The 2,197-nt window shown below is 35.4% G+C and overlaps 1 long non-coding RNA gene across 1 annotated transcript; it reads right to left on the bottom strand.

Moving 5' to 3' along the window:
* Positions 1 to 429: 429 nt before the first annotated feature.
* LOC140181116 (uncharacterized) lies at positions 430 to 1,878 on the bottom strand. The gene is made up of 2 exons (XR_011875777.1): positions 1,437 to 1,878; positions 430 to 887 (listed from the first exon to the last, which is right to left on the bottom strand). It is a non-coding gene; the product is annotated as an uncharacterized lncRNA (long non-coding RNA).
* Between the last annotated feature and the right edge of the window lie 319 nt (positions 1,879 to 2,197).

Below are 2,197 nucleotides of genomic sequence, written 5' to 3'. Positions count from 1 at the left end.
AAAAACCCCAAAAAATCCCCTAGCTTAACAAACATCTCTCAATCTTCCTACCAATTGTTTTTCCTTATGATTTTTGATAGCAGAAAAATTTAAGATTATTTTTTGTAGTTTCCAATTAACATCAATGTAATGAGCAGTAAGGCAAAGATAGTTCAAGTTTTGCACAGATGACTAGCAATTAGTAGTCAAACAAATATTTTTATTTGTTTGATTAAAAATAAAGCTCAACTTAGTTTTTTCATTCAAATAAAGCTTCCAACAATCCCTAGCAACTGTGATTCTTCTAGGAATTGAAAACTTGGGTTGCAAACAACTCATATAATAACGAAAACTCTTCCCCTCAACATGCAAAAAAGGCAATTCATCCATAATAATCATTCTAGCAAGGGTTTGTCTACAAAGATCAATATCAAAAGACACAGCAGAAAGTGAACTACCTATCCTTTTTTCATCATCTTTTATCACATCTTGAAAACAAAGAAACTTTTGAGTAGGATATAATGCCTCTTTAGAAAATTTTTTGCATTGCGACAGCAAGTGATTTTTCATATTATTGGTGCTATTTTTATGTGTATCACAAGCATAACTAGCCCCACAACAATTGCATTTAGCTTTAGGGTACTATGGATTACTAGTTTCATCTTTAGTAAAGTGATCCCATATCCAAGACCTAGGTCTACAAGGCTTTTCCTTACCTTCATCGGTATCAGTTTCAGTGGTCTCTTTTCTTGGTCTCTATTAGCAAGCTTCCTTGTGTTTCTACGAGGAGCTGGTGCTGCAGGCAATGCAGTCGGAGATCTGATGCTTGCAGATTCATTCGAAAGAGCAACAACAGCTCCTGCTGCTTCTCTAGTGTCGCTCATATTCTTACTTAAACTGATATCAAACTGCATAAACAAATTCATTGAATAACAAAAATAAAATTACTAGCAATTTCAAAAAATCAATAACAACTACAACGAATAAATACACTGAACAAATAATTAAATAAAATACTAATAAATACATCAACAATAAAATACTAACAAATACATCAACAACAAAATAAATTACTAACAATTTCAGCACAACAATATATCAACAACAAAATACTAACAAATACATCAACAACAAAATAAATTAGTAGCAATTTCAGCACAAAAAATACATTGAACAATGAACAAAATTCAGCACAACAATACATCAACAACAAAATACTAACAAATACATCAATAACAAAATAAATTACTATCAATTTCAGCATAATAATACGTTGAACAATGAGAAACAATCAGCACAACAATTCATCATCAACAAAATACTAACAAATACAACAACAACAAAATAAATTACTAACAATTTCAGCACAACAAATACATTGAACAATGAACAACAATTAGCATAACAAATACATTACCGAATACACTAAATAAATACATTGAACAGAAATTGAATACATGACTCAGAGGCTCCATATCTGACTTGGCAGCTGCTGTGTGCGAAGACGATAGAGGAGACGGGGAGAGAGACGGTATGGAGGAGACGGTGTTGTGGGTGCTGACCACGACGACGAAAACGATGCTGTGGTGGCTGGGTGTTGTCAGTGAGGATGCTGTCTATGAGGGTACCGTCTAGCGAGTCAGCGATGGTGCCGTGGATTGTGGAGGACGACGGTGCTGGGAGGTGCTGGGGCTCGGCGCTGGGGCTTGAGGTTTCTTCGCGAGAGTGAGGTTGCGGTGCTGCACTAGGTTTAAGACCAGTGATGGTGGAGGACGACAGTGCTAGGGTTCGACGCTGCCGTGCTGGGGCTTGAGGTTTCTTTGAGAGACTGAGAGAGTGAGGTTGCGGCACTGTGCTAGGTTTAGGACTTTAGGTTTGGTTCTCCATGAAATGGTTGCCTCTTGATTTATCCCCTCTTTTCTACTTGATTTTCATCTCTTTAATCATGTATTTCCTTAAAAACACTTTGAAAATACTTAGTAGCAAATGACATTAAAAAGTAATGAGATTAAAGGAAGATTATATAATTAAACTTATGAAAACAAGAGAAAAATATAAGAAAAACTACTCAAGATGCGAATGCATCACAGTACCAAACTTGAAACTTTGCTTGTCCTCAAGCAAAAAGAAAAGAAAATAATTAGATTTAATGAAGAAGACTTGAACCTCTTGAAAACTCATGTCCGTATTAACAATGGGATTTAGTAGCCTTGTGATC

Source organism: Arachis hypogaea, chromosome 17 (assembly GCF_003086295.3).
Source record: "Arachis hypogaea cultivar Tifrunner chromosome 17, arahy.Tifrunner.gnm2.J5K5, whole genome shotgun sequence".
Lineage (NCBI taxonomy): Eukaryota > Viridiplantae > Streptophyta > Magnoliopsida > Fabales > Fabaceae > Arachis > Arachis hypogaea.
Note: the sequence above shows the minus strand (reverse complement) of the source record. Positions and strands in the feature narration are given on the sequence as shown.